We start from the raw sequence: 13,752 nt of genomic DNA, 5'->3' as shown, positions 1-13,752 counted from the left end.
CCAATAAACCTCTTTGACCTCTTTCTCCCCTTAATTAGAGAGACACATTGAAATGTCTTGAATTGACTTCCGGCCAAGAGGGCAGCGAGGAGGCACACAGCTGTGTAAGTCGTTTTCCTAGAATCCATCCTATTGCCTCTGAATTTGCCCGATTGAAAAAACCCACAAACAGTTACCAAGAGAAGACATCCTTGAGATTCGCCAGAAAGGTCTGTTTTGCTCAAGGGTGGGACGGTTTTGAAAGGCGGGGCGGCGGGGCTCCGGCGCCCAAGCCAGCAGACCGGAGGGGGTTGGATGATCCAGCCGTCTTGGGGGAGGCTACCACAGGATTGGATACTTTGCCTGGCAGCAAGTCAAGCCCAGCAGAGAAGCTAAAAAACACCGGGGGGAAGAATACAACCCCAAACAGCTGGGTCTTGAGACCAGCCACCCCCCCCAAAGTTTGCCCTCCAGGTCTCAGAGCAAGGTGCAGCACAGGGGATCCCTCGCTGCCCCCACAGTCTGGGGAGGAAGCTGAAAGCCCCCGCCCTCCCCAAAAAAGCAGATTCCATTAGTGTTTTTTTTTCCCTTATTTTTCTTTCAGTTTGTCTCTGATTCTTCTCTAAAATGACAAAAAGTTAAAAAGGACAACGTGACAGCTTTTAATAGACAGAAACAGACCTAAACCCTGGGAGATAAAACAGATTATCTTCAGGTGTCCCCAAGGAGGAGACAATTTCTCACACAGATGAACCCTAGAAGAAAATTAAAAGGCCTCCAGGGGTAAAGAAAAATGGAAAAGGAGAGGGAGGTTCAAGAGAACTGAAGTATTTCCCACCCCAAAGACAGAGGGATAAAGAAAAAAATCCTTGAAAAATAGGATTTGAACTGAAACAGAAAATAGCTACCAAAGAAAAATGGGCAAAATGGAAAAAATTCCATGAACAAATTGACAATTAGAAAGATAAAAAAAGGAGGAAGAAAACACGTCACTGAAAATTAGAATAGAAAAATGAATAAAAACTAGGAGACAAAAGAACCATCAAAAAGACCAAAAAACCAAACAATGGAGAAAAATGTGGGAAAATCCTTCTAAAAAAAAGACCTGGAAAACAGGTCTAGGAGAACAACTGAGAACATTGGACCCCAGAAAATACGATGAAAAAGACCTGGACACATTTTCCAGGAAATTATCAAAGAGAACTGCCCAGTAAGAAACAGAGGGTAAAATAGACATTGAAAGGTTACCGGTCACCCACAAAGGGAGCCAAAATCAAAACACCAAAAATATATGGCCTAGAACCCCAAACAAAGGAAAAAAATACCAACGAGAAAACCCAATTCAAATAGGGAGCCCAAATAAACACCCAAGATCGGCATCCACATTAAAGATCGAAGGGCCTGAATTGAATCCGAATGGCTAGAACCGGATGCAACCAAAATAACTTACCCAGCCGAATGAGCATCTTTCCAGGGAAGAAGACATTCAAGAAATAAGTGAATTTCCCCATTTTTGGTGAAAAAAACAGAACTTAACAAGAAGTTTGACCAAAATAGAACTCAAGAAAACCTAAAAGGTAAAAAGAAACTTAACTATATTTATGTGCAAAGATGTATAAAAAATACATGTATATTTGTTCAGAAACGGATGGAAAGAAAAAATGAAAAAGGGAAAGTAGTCCATATTCCCAAAGGGCAAAGGAAACCCATTATCCTGAGAAAAGAATGGGGGATGAAAAGGGGTATTTTACTGCAAAGAATTGACTTTAAGAGAAAAAATGTTAGACATATTCAATATGGTGAAACGTCCCATCCATGAAAAGGGAAGGGAAAAAAGGAAAAGGGGGAATTAACAGAAGGAATACAGAAACTGAGAGGGAAAGGAAAAGAAGGGGAGGAACCGGTGGGGAGGAGGGGATACCAAAAGGGAGGGCGTGAGGAAGTGCCCGTTTAATACTGGGAAGGGGAAGGGGGAAAAGGAAAACAAAAAGGGGAAAAGAGGCAAGAATACAAATTGGAATTTTCAATAAATGGAATGGGTAAACCCCCAAAAGAGGGTGATTAGCAGAATGGATTAAAGGCAGAACCCAAAAGTGTTTACAGGAAACACACCTGGAGGGAAAACAAAGAATAAAGGTGGATGGAGCAAAATCACTAAGCCTGGTGAACAAAACAGGGGGCCATCCAACTGACGCCAAAACAAAAATTGTCTAATTAAAAAGAGATAAAACCTATATGTTGCTAAAGGGGCAAAAAATGAAACAAATCAATATTAAAATTATATCCCAATGGTAGCATCTAAATTCTTAAAAAGAAATTAAAGAGCTGCAAGAAGAAAAGATGAAAACTTAATAGTGGAGATCCCAACCTTGCACCCGAATTAGATAACAAATCACAAAAAAATAAGAAAGAAGTCAAAGAGGAAAGAGAATACAGAAAAGTTAGAATGATAACCCTGAGAAAATGAAATGGAGACAGAAAGGAGACACTTTCTTTTTCAGCAGTTCATGGAACCATACAAAAAAGACCAATATTAGGACACAAAACCCCAAACCAAATGCATAACGAAATAGTGAATGCATCCTTTTTCAGACCACGAGCAAAAAAATTACACTCAACAAAAAAAGCCGGGGAAAGAACCAAAAAAATTGGAAACAAATAACTTACTTAAAGAAAGGGTAAAAGCAAATCATAACAAATTAACTCACCCAAGAAAATGACAAAAGAGACATCACATCAAAATTTGGATGAGCCAAAGCGGTAATAAGGGGAAATTTCATATCTTAGAGGCTTTTGCATGGCAAGAAAGAGAAAAAATGGTTTACAAACTAAAATTAAAAAGGAAAAATTAAAAAATAAAACCTAAACAAATTAAAAAAAAAAATAAATTAAATAAAAAACAATTAATTAATTAAACAAATTTTCTATAAAAAACAACAAAATAGAAAACCCTATAAATTGAAAAAAAAAAAAAAAATCAAATTTTAGTCTTAAAATGAAAAGGGAAACCCGCCACCCAATAAGGGAAATTGGCTAAAGTTCCAAATTTAGGAATAAATTACAACCAAAGAAATGGAAGAATACCCTTCCAAAAAAAATACGCCCAGATTAACAGGGGAAAAGGAAAATTAAAAGTCCCATTTTAAAAAAAAATAGAAAAGATTAACCAATCCCTAAGAAAAAATCCTAACCAGTGGTTTACAGGGAATTTACCAAACTTTAAAGAAAATTAACCCAATCTAATAAAATTTGAAAAAATAACGAAATCCTCCAAATTTTTACACAAGCCATGGATTTATACCAAAAGGGGTGGTAAAAAAGGAAAGAAAATATAGCCAACTCTAATAAATAGCAAAACTAAAAAAAATTACAAAAAAGAAAGAAAATCATCCACAATAAACACTAGAAAGTAGGATTTTCCAAATGCAGGGCTTTATTTAAAACCAAGTAACACCCATATCAATCCCAAAAAACCCTGATCTCCCAATAGATGGAAAAAGTTTGATAAACCAACATCCATTTAATAAAACACTTGAGAGTAAGGAATAAAGGATTTTTAAAAAGTAGAGAAATTTAAAACCTCAGAAGATAATGAAGAAAACTAATCTTTAGTAAATCGGAGGAAGAAGGGTTAAATTCCCATTAATTAAAAGTTTAAAAACAACCCCAAAAAATGAGAAAGAGATTAAAGAATAGAATAATTGAGGAAAAAATATCACTCTTTAGAATATATGGTAAATTAAAACCCCAAATTTAAACAAAAACTTTGAAAAAATAAATTTGAAAGGCAAAATAAAAAACCCCCAAAATCCCTTTTTTTAAAACAAAACCAAACGAAAGAAAATTTATTCAGAAAATTACAAAAAAATTTGGAATTATTAAAAGGAAAAGGGAATTAAGATTAAATTAAAAAAAAAAAATAAAGTCAGACTTAAAAATTAAAATACATCCCCTTGGATGGTAGAAATATAATAGTGAAATACCAAACAAATTTATTAACTATACCAATTAGTTTTCCAAAAAATATTTTTAAGATCTAGAAAAATCAAAAAATTATATGGAATAATAAAAGGTCAAGAATTCAAAAATTAATTTTAAAAAAATCAAATGAAGGTGGTAGTTACCTGACCTAAAAAAATTTATAAAGACAACCAAAACCATTTGATTAAAAATAGATTTTGATCATAAATTAGGTTCACAAACAAAATAATATAGCAATTTTAGGGACAAACCTAAAATCCTCACTTTTGGGATAAAATTTCTTATTTGACAAAAAACCGTTTAAGAAAATTAGTATCAGAAATTAGGATGGAAAAAATTTCTTAAACCTAATAAGTTTAAATCAAATGTCCAGATTTAACATAAAGAACGGATTTTAAAAAATTGAGGAAAAATAGTTTATTTAGATTGGAAAGGAAGAACTTTGTGACTAAAGACAAACTAGAGACCATTATTGATCACAAAATAGAAAATTTTGATTACATCAAATTAAAAAGCTTCTGTACAAACAAAACTAATGTAAACAAGATTAGAAGGGAAGCAACCAACTGGGAAAACATCTTCACAGTTAAAGGTTCTGATAAAGGCCTCATTTCCAAAATATATATAGAGCTGACTCTAATTTATAAGAAACCAAGCCATTCTCCAATTGATAAATGGTCAAAGGATATGAACAGACAATTTTCAGATGATGAAATTAAAATCATTACTACTCATATGAAAGTGTTCCAAATCATTATTAATCAGAGAAATCCAAATTAACACAACTCAGAGATACCAGTACACACCTGTCAGATTGTCTAAGATGACAGGAAAAAATAATGATGAGTGTTGGAGGGGATGTAGGAAAACTGGGACACTGATACATTGTTGGTGGAGCTGTGAACGAATCCAACCATTCTGGAGAGCAATATAGAATTATGCCCAAAAAGTTATCAAACTGTTCATACCCTTTGACCCAGCAGTGTTTCTACTGGGCTTATACCCCAAGGAGATACTAAAGAAGGGAAAGGGACCTGTATGTGCCAAAATGTTTGTGGCAGCCCTGTTTGTAGTGGCTAGAAGCTGGAAACTGAGTGGCTGCCCATCAATTGGAAAATGGTTGGGTAAATTGTGGTATATGAATGTTATGGAATATTATTGTTCTGTAAGAAATGACCAGCAAGATGAATACAGAGAAGCTTGGAGAGAATTACATGAACTGATGCTAAGTAAAATGAGCAGAACCAAGAGATCATTATATACATCAACAACGATATTGTATGAAGATGTAATTTGATGGAAGTGAATTTCTTTGACAAAGAGACCTAATTCAGTTTCAATTGATCAGTGATGGACAGAAGCAGCTACATCCAAAGGGAAAAAAAAACACTGGGAAATGAATGTAAACTGTTTGCATTTTTGTTTTTCTTCCCGGGTTACTTCTACCTTCTGAATCCAAATCTCCCTGTCCAACAAGAAAACTGTTTGGATTGGCACACATACATTGTATCTAGGATATACTAGGACATATTCAACATATATAGGACTGCTTGCCATCTAGGGGAGGGCGTGGAGGGTGGGAGGGAAAAATCGGAACAGAAGTGAGTGCAAGGGATAATGTTGTAAAAAAAAATTACCCAGGCATGGATTCTGTCAATAAAAAGTTACTATAATAAAAAAATAAAATAATAAAAAACAATAATAATAATAATAAAAAAAGAAATGTCTTGAATTGCCAAGGCCTTTTTATTTCTTTGAGAATAAGCATAAAATTAAGCTGAATACTAATCTATGGCTCATGACTAAGTGAATTTCCAAAATTTCCACTTGGATGTTTATTCTAATAGTTTCTTTAATAAAGAATTTCATGGAAAAATTACTCTTTTACACAGAATTATAATAGCTGTCTTATGGACTCCCTTTGTGTTAGAAATTGTGGTATCACTGGAGATTCATGGTACATGTCTTGACTCTGAAACATGTATAAAATGACCAATGATTTTGTGTGTTGTGATAAAATTTAACCATATTGAAATTATTCAGCATATCTTCTTTTATCTACTTTTGGCATTCATATTCTCACATGAAAAACTGAAAAATGTAGTATAATAATTTAGTCTTCTTTAAAGGTTTTGTTTTGGTTTTTTCACTTTCAGTTCTTCCCAAGAAAATAACCACTCGGGCAAAACAAGAAAGAAGTAATCCTTTTCTATCTATCTTCTAGGTTTCATGGAATAGATAAAATACTTATTTGATGACTTTTGTGTGAAAAGGCAACAAGAAGCAGTAGCTAAAGTGCTGATACTGTGACTCCTCCAAGAGATATTTACTAGCTGTGTAACTTAAGGAAATTATTTAAGCTCTGTCTCTCTCAGATATGAGGCAAATGGACTAAATAACTTCTAAGGTTCTAAATTTATAATCTTATGAAGATAAAATGAAAAATATTTTTCTATGTAAATATTTGCCTTTCTTTGCCATATATGCTGTAATGAACAATATTTATGTAAAATCTAGGAATGAAAATTTACTAAGAACAAAAGAAAAGCACATAAATAAGTCCTTCACCAAAGCAGACTTGTTCTTCCCCTAAATATAGGTTTATTATTTTAAAGATTTTTTGCTTTAATTAAAATGATGCTGATTAAATAAGAGATATTAATTTTTTTATTAAGAAAAAGCCCCAAGGCATAGACAAAACTACAGTCAGTAAACTAGACTAGTGTAAAAAAAAGAAAGCTTTTGTTTTATAAGCATGAGTCAGTATCATGAGTCAGTGAATTCATCTTCATTAAATGTCCCCCTTTCCCAGATCCACTTTACTTTCTTTGTTGATTTTTCTTAGTTCATTTTTTTCTTTCTATGAACTCAAAGATAAGCTCATTGATATATACAATTTCTCACTGGTCAACATGAAAACTTACAGAATACACTGGTTACTGATTCTACAGATATAAGTGCTGATTAGTAGAAAAAGTCTTGAATTTGAAGTTGGAAGCCTTGAAGTTGCTCCAGGACTGTCACTGCTCTGGCTAGTAGTTTTTTAATCTTAGAACAATCATTCACACTGGAAAACTTGGGTCAAAAAATAAGATGTCTCGCTAGTGACTTTTTTTCAAGTGTGGATTGTTTTATTAAATGAAAAAAATATATTATCTCTTTCTACCTTTATCTCATTGATGGGGCAAGAAAGAAATATTTTTTTGGTAAGATGTTCAAAGTCAAGGAGAAAAATCTTTAATTGGCTCTATTTATTGATCTATCAACTTTCCTCTCCCCTATATGTGTCTATATAATGCAACTTTCCTCTCCCCTATATGTGTCTATATAATGTATATGTAGTGTATACAAAATTATATGTTTTGGTTGCAATTTAAGGTACAGAATGATATATAGATACATTTTTCTCATTGTGCACCTAAATTCATCATCTTTATGACAATAGGTGTATAGAATGGTTCTTACCCGGTCTTTTGGAATTAAAGTTTTTCATTTGATTAATGATAGTACTGAAATATTTCAAAGTTGTTTAATAACAATAATGAAAGTAGTAAAAGAAAGAAAGGGTTCTATTATTGAGATGTTTCTCTTGTAAGGTGTCAAAAAATCTAGTGGATTACATTTGGGAAATCTCACAGAATATTTAAAATCTCTAAAGCTTTTTGCCTGGGACAAAAACCCTGAGTTTATCGTGGATATTTTTCTATCTTTGGCTATACACACACACACATATAGTTAATTGATTATATATGGTGGATATAAAGTAGAAGAAAGCTCCTACCAATTTTGGGTGGATGTCATACTTCCTATGGGAAAACAAAGACAAAAAGTAAAATTTTGGATGGCTTATGATCTGTACTGATGAAGAAAGTGACCATACCTCAGAAATCATGGATTCACTGAGATATGGAAACATTAATTTGTAATGGATTACTAGGGATGATCATCTTTCATATTCTTTAGCTACTGAAAATCAATTAAATATAGAGTGCTGCTGTTCTTGCTAAGCTCCTCAAAGCACATATTTTGAACTAAGTTATGGGCACGAGAACCTAGGACTGCATTGATAAAGGAAGTACTTCATAGGAATTTCAGAAAAATTCAGGCTTGTTTATTCACTTATACATTAATAAAGCATCATTTTTTAACAAAAAGATACCTTATTTGGCCTAGAATTATGATTTTATTGGTATAGGGAATTTCTAAGTGATGAAACTCCTATCAATGCAGATAAATACTATCTCTGCAATTATAGTCTTATGGAATTGCTTAAAATACTTTGAGGTTAAGTGACTTTCATGGGGTCATACATTCAGGAAGTGTTAGAGGTAGGACATAAACATATCTTTCTAGTTTTAAGGTCAGATATTTAGTGAGCATGTCAAGTTGCCTCTTTTAAGGTAATATGAAAATGGCAAAGTAATAGGAGTAATTGTCAGATCTCTGAGTAGTACTAATAGGTGAAAATGTCAGGGAAGAGGATCCATGGCAGTAACTTGCCACACTCCTTTCCTTGTCTCTTCTTTCACTATTCCAGGCTTAACACAATGTTTGAATTAGACAAGTCATGACTTTTCTATCATCTGCAGGAGTTTCTTCAACATCAGACTATTAGTAGTCATTATAAGTATTCTTTAGAAACTCTCTCAAGACATGGGATGAATTTATTTTAACAAATTTTTATATACATCTTTTTTGCTGTTGATATTTCTTATCTGCTACTGTACAATTATTGATCTGTAGTAGAAATTTCCTTCGAAAATTTAATTTAAAATATAGCAATAGTTGGAAACTAGCAGGATATTATTTCTTTGCTTTAAAATAAAAATACTTTTTTTCAGCAAAAGAAACTGTTTAAAGCTTAAATGAGAATTCCCTTGTAAGAAAACATTATAGTTAGACATTCAGTTAAAATTAATCTACTTCACTCTAAGTGCTAAGATCAATCATTACCTCCTCTAAATTTTCTAGTGAATGTTAATAATTTTCCTTGAGAAGGAAATACCACCATAATCTTAGCTGTTGGTTTTTGATGCTATGTGATGATCAGCAAACTATTTTCAGAATTTTTTATCTTCATATGTTCTCCTGGTTTAAGTGCTGATGTAAATTATTTTTAGAAAAACTAATATTTCAAAGCTGTGTTGGTTACTTGAAAGATAAAGAAAATATATATGAAAAAGGAGAGGTAGGACTTTCCTTGAATTTTAAATCATTAGGTTTTTATTGTATTTAAATAATTTGAAGGTAACTTGTTATAAGCCCACTGCTGAAAAGAAATTTAATAGGAGATATTGTACTAAAGCATATCTAATTAAAATTAAAATGTTACATAACATAACTAGATACATTCATATATTATTAGCATTTGGAAGGAATTTTAAAAACCATCTACCTCAACCTAACCCCTTACAGATGAGGAAATTCAAATCCAGAATAGGCAAGTGATTTACCTGAATTCACATGGCTAGTAATTGAAATATTTGGGCCTTGAATTTTAGTTCCTAGGATTATACCTATAGAAATGTCAGTGATGTTAGAGATTACCTATTCCAAACACCTCATTTTAAAGATGATGGAATTGAGGTAAGAGGTTAATTGACTTATCTAAGGTTACACAAGTAGTAAACATCAGAAATAGGTTATTAAAATTAATTCCATGACCACAGGATTTTCCACTTTCCACTGTATGCAGTGTCTTTTAAACCCTTAACTTTATAAATGCATTTGAGAGCTAACATTTCAACATCCTTAATTGACAATAGGAGTGTACTATTTTTAAAGACCCAAAGGTCTCACAGTGGGTAGAAACTTCTAAAACTATAATTCATGACTACCTATCAATGAGCTAATCTTTAATTGTCAGTCAGTAGACACAATTGGACTGCTGGGTCTAGTTTCAAACACTTAATATCTGTGTGACCCTGGACAAGTCACTCAACCTTCTCAGTTTGCTCACCTGTAAAATGATATGGAGAAGGAAATGGCAAGCCACTCATGTATCTTTGCCAAGAAAACTCCAAATTGGGTCATGAAAAGTCAGACATGATAGAAACGATTAAAGAACAAAATAAAAGTATTTAACAAATTGAAAGTATAAGAAAATTAACTTTAAAATCTCCCCCATGTGATGACTGCTTATTTTAAAATCAGCCAGAGTCAGGAATTCAAGTTAAGGGAAAATCCTCGATCTTTACTCTTTGTTGGAGGTGAAGGGGGGTGTCGATAGGAATGTGAGCAGCCGCAACACAAACCTGGCCAGCAGTATCTCTGCCTCTCTCTTTGCCTCCCTCTCTCCACCCACCAAAATCGAGTCTATATCATTTCCTATACAACACATCAAAACTTGCACAAAGAATGGGCGGGGGCCATTCTTTCTCCAAGCATTAATAGAGTAGGGTCCAATTACTATTTAGCTTCACGTGCTTGGGACCTCAATGCATCAACTCAAGCTTCAGCCCATTACACCCCCACAATCCTGACATACAGTTTTACTATTGCCACAAATACACTTAAGGGAAGAATGGTCACACACTTTGAGTACATTGATCATGGGGCACATATATAGAGAATATATGTGGCCAAGATAATTCTTACTTCCAGTATTGCAGATCCAAAGTCCTTTCTCTTTTTTACATTATCTTCTTTATATTCCCTATTGGTCTCACTGTTTTAAGTTTGATGGGATATTTCTTGGATCCTACCTTAGCTTAATTTCCACCTTTCAGAATGTCTCTTTTGAATCAATAGTCAATTTTATCTTCTTTTTGTAGAGGTAATTCTTATTGAAGCTGCTTCTTGCCTAGAGATATGAATGCTTCTCTGTGTCTGGTTCTATCTGATTCTATCCTGGATGTGATAGGTAGCTCTATTGTAAGAAGTTGTAGTTAATAGTGAAAGCAGAAATGGGAAGAAGAAAGTTAAAACTGTTTTCTCCTGTCCTCTGACATAGGACCTGATTGATCTGTAATGGCTTAAATGTTTAGCAGTTGGTAGGCTTAACATAAAAAATCTCCAAGAAGGTTGTGAATCTTTGATTAGCTATTAGTAGGCTCTTACAGTTTAAGCAGAGAAACTTTTTTGTATTTCATAAGAAGGTTACAGGTAAAGATATGTCTTTGTACTTTAATAATCTATACTCTAATATCTACCTTTTACACATTATCATATCTTCCTTTTACACATTATCACATCATCAAAGTTGGGGTGGGCTGAAGTTGGCAACTCTAGGCAGGAAAGAACAAAAATAACAATGTAAAGACAAAATATGAGAATCTACTAATGAGACAAATACATATAGAAAGCTATATTAAATTTTGCTATTGTGCAATGTCCTAATTCCTTTATGCTCAGTTCAGGATGCAGATTTTGATGAAAAGGAATCACATCTCTAGTTCTCCTTTCTTATAAATAATCGTGGCCAAGAATCAAATCTTTGCATCTTCATTTCTCCTTCAGTGCCTAGCATAATGTCTGTACATAATAGATCCTTGATAAATTTTTTCAAAGAATAAACAAATAGATGTATATGATACTGATTTATCATTTCAATAAGTCTACCAGTATCAGAAGTATTCCCTTTATATAGTTGGACTTCTAATAACAAAAAAATGAAAGGAAATGGAAACTTTCTCTAAAATGGTAATAGAACTTAAAAAGTTTAGAATATGTTGTATATCTATTTTCTACTCATAAGTTTCTTTACCACCTATCACTATTTTCCCTAAGCATTAAATGGTAGTGCTAAATAGCAAGGGGCATGCTGATTAACCTATTTTAAGTCCTAGCTACTTGTTGTATATGGGCATAAAAGCATTATAACTATGGAAAAGCTAGTAACATATTATGAGATAGAATAGAAAATTGTATAGAAAAACCATATTTTAAAACCATGGAGAAAGCCAGTATGTTTAAGGTCATGAATATCCAGGTCCTCTGCATTCAAGCAGTCCTTTATCAGAAAATGAAGGGAATGATACATCTACTACATTGAGATGATCAGCATTCATCAAGTTATGGAAGGAGAGAAAGGAAAACAATTTGAGATGTTTAGAAGAAAACCCCCTATGACTCACTTTGATAAATGTGCTGGGGAATTAATTTAATCTTTTACAAAGTAACACTTTTGTTTTCTTAAATAATAAAAAAGGTCCTGCTACCCTGAAGAAACTTTGAATAGGAAGATATGATAGGTCAGTGATTCAGGCATAGTACCAGAGAAGAGAAAGAAAAATGTTTACTTAGATTCATGAGAAAGAGATGATGTCAGAGTGAGTTATTGGTGATGAAAAAAAAATTTTAGCAGTAGTTAACAATTTAATTTGTAAGCAACAGGAAGCATGAGTTGATGGCATGAGGAATTTATTGATGTGTGAATATCATGTGCACATATTGTGGAAGACTACATTTAATTTAGTGTTTGTGTGTGCATGTGTATGCACATATTTATACATTAAAACCAGAGAGAACAGTTCAATGCTGCCAATTTGCTAGAACTTATTTACTTGAAAGTAATTTAGAGACAGATGACAAATGGTAGGATGTCTAATATATATATATGCATATATGTTATAATAATAACTATAATAATATGCTACTTTATTAGTGAGAAACATGAGAGTGGTATTGATGACTTAGAATGGCTTTCATATTAGTACTTGAAACAACATGAAGAGTGAAAATGTATGAAACTCTTTCACTCTTCAGTGAACTCAGTTTCCCCTTCAAAAGTTGCTACCTTCCCCCATTTTCAAATATATCTGCACTCATACCTTTCTAAAATCAGAAAATCAGGCATTTGTAATCTGAACTTTTTAATCTTTGCTAGCAAAAATAAACAAACAAAATCTGATTTTGGGTTGTTTTTTTTTTAATTTTTCTGTTTTTCATCACATCCCTGGAACTTAACACAGTGTTTGGCACACATTAAACACTCAATAAAGCTTTGTTGAATTGAATCTGTAACTCTTAGATCTGTGGAAACATAAAGAATGTGTCTGGAGAAAGTCCTTACTACCATATGCTTAATCTCAGAGTCTACTTATGCTTTTATTGACAAAAAAGCTTTGCATTTATATGGCTTTTCCATGTTTTATGCCCTCTCTTGATCTATAGTTTATCAATAACTCATATCACCTATTCCACTGCTCCTAACAGATGGAGCTAAATACTGTTTTAAAGCTCGTAAAGTAGGAAAAAGGTGGCATTTGAGCTGAATCATGAAAGAAATAGTCTTGGAGGATACTGTTATAATAAACCCTCATGGGTTCAAGAGATCTGATTGTTAAATATTAGTGTAAATATTTGCATATTAGAAATTGGCAAATGCCACAAATGAGGGCTTGATATTGATTTTTTTTGTTATCTAGAATAAGAATATGATGGAGAAAATGTTAATAATAGTCAATAAAATGTGAGAATATATTTTTGTGCATTTTTCCATTTGTGAAACATTTATCAACATACACACCTCTTTGTTGTTTAGCTATTTTTGGTAGTGCCAAACTCTTTTGTGACCTCATTTGAGCTTTTTCTTGTCAAAAATACTATAGTGATTTGCTAGGTCAGCTCATTTTACATATGAAGAAAGTGAGGCAAACAGGTTAAGCGACTTCTCAAGGTCACAGAATTAGTAAGTATCTGAGGCTGAATTTGAACCCAGATCCTCCAGATATTAGGGCCAGCATTCCAACTACCTTGTTATTAGCTGCCCATAAAAATCTTGCTAAATATTCCAAAAATTAGATATAAATTACAAGAGTATATCTACAATATTTTAATTTTAAGTGGCCC

Source organism: Sarcophilus harrisii, chromosome 1 (assembly GCF_902635505.1).
Source record: "Sarcophilus harrisii chromosome 1, mSarHar1.11, whole genome shotgun sequence".
Taxonomy (NCBI): Eukaryota; Metazoa; Chordata; class Mammalia; order Dasyuromorphia; family Dasyuridae; genus Sarcophilus; species Sarcophilus harrisii.
This window is presented reverse-complemented; position numbering follows the sequence as displayed.